Here is a 434-nt window from a genome sequence, read left to right on the forward strand (position 1 = left end):
CACTACAAAAAAATATCTTGTTAGCCACGGTTATAACCGTGGCTATTTTACCAAAAAACCGTGGCAAAATACACCAGCCACGGTTTCCTCGACCCTAGCAATAAGTGGCGTTGCAAAAATTTAGCCACAGTCAATGTATGATATAGCTACATCTATGAGAAGTGTGGTAATATTTCCTTAACCACGGTTCAACCGTGGCTAATGTGAACCACACCCATGGCTAGTTTATACCATTACTTTAACCACAGTTTAACCGTGGCTAATTATTTATTAAGTTATTTTCACATATATTCCTCTCCTAATCCTCTCTAACAATCATTATATTATATAAGCATTGTACTCATCCTCATCCTCGTACTCATCCTCATCCTCGTACTCATCTTTATCCTATCCTCATCCTCATCCTCATCCTCATCCTATCCTCATCCTCATCC

The sequence above is a fragment of the Lupinus angustifolius genome, chromosome LG11 (assembly GCF_001865875.1).
Source record: "Lupinus angustifolius cultivar Tanjil chromosome LG11, LupAngTanjil_v1.0, whole genome shotgun sequence".
In the NCBI taxonomy this organism is placed as follows: domain Eukaryota; kingdom Viridiplantae; phylum Streptophyta; class Magnoliopsida; order Fabales; family Fabaceae; genus Lupinus; species Lupinus angustifolius.